Consider the following 1,238-nt stretch of genomic DNA (forward strand, 5'->3'; position numbering starts at 1 on the left):
ATAAAGCAACATTTCCATTCTCTCTCCCTCTTTTTCTTCCTCTTTCTTCCTCTCCTTCACTCCTTTATTGTCTTTCCTTCTCTCAAAAAAAAAAAGAAAAGAAAAAGAAAAAAAAGAAATCAACTTGTAGACCTCTAGATCCAGGTCAGCAATGTCTCTCTCATTGCCTGATTTCCTTCCTTCCCTTCTCTCTCTCCCTCTTTCCCTCCCTTCTCCCTCCCTCCCTCCCTCCTTCCCTTCCTCCCTCCCTCCCTTCCTCCTTTCCTCCCTTCCTGCCTTCCTCCCTTCAAAAAAAAAAAGAAGAAAATGTGCTATACACATACAATGGAATATTATTTAGCCTTGAAAAGGAAGGACATTCTGATGCATACTATAATGTGGTTCAACCTTGAGGACATTATGCTAAGTGAAATAAGCCAGTCACAGAAGGACAAATACTGCATGATTCTACTTATGTGAGATAAGCAGAGTAGCCAAACTCATAGAAACAGACAATAGAATGGTGGTTGTCAAGGTCTGTGGGTCAGGGGAATAGGAGATTAGTGTTTAACGGGTATAGAGTTTCAGTTGGGAAAGATTAAAAAGATGGGGATGGATGGTGGTAATGGTTGCATAACAGTGACAATATACTTAATGCCACAGAACTGCATTCTTGAAAGTTATTAAAATTGGCCAGGTGAGGTGGCTCACGCCTGTAATCCCAGCACTTTGGGAGGCCAAGGCTGGCAGATCGCTAAGTCAGGAGTTCAAAACCAGCCTAACCAATATGGTGAAACCTCTACTAAAAATACAAAAATTAGCTGGGTGTGGTGGCACATGCCTGTAGCCCACCTATTCCGGAAGCTGAGGCAGGAGAATAGCTTGAACCTGGGGGGCGGAGATTGCAGTGAGCCAAGATCATGCCACTGCACTCCAGCCTGGGCAATAGAGATAGAATCGGTCCCAAAAAACTTAGTGATTAAAATGACAAGTTTTAGGTTGTGTATATTTTGTTACAATGAAAAATACATACATAAATTACAAACAGCACTTTGGGAGGCCGAGGCGGGTGGATCATGAGCTCAACAGATTGAGACCATCCTGGTCAACATGGTGAAACCCCGACTCTACTAAAAATACAAAAAATTAGCTGGGCATGGTGGCGCGTGCCTGTAATCCCAGCTACTCAGGAGGCTGAGGCAGGAGAATTGCCTGAACCCAGGAGGCAGAGGTTGTGGTGAGCTGAGATCGCGCCATTG

This window comes from Callithrix jacchus, chromosome 1 (assembly GCF_049354715.1).
Source record: "Callithrix jacchus isolate 240 chromosome 1, calJac240_pri, whole genome shotgun sequence".
Lineage (NCBI taxonomy): Eukaryota > Metazoa > Chordata > Mammalia > Primates > Cebidae > Callithrix > Callithrix jacchus.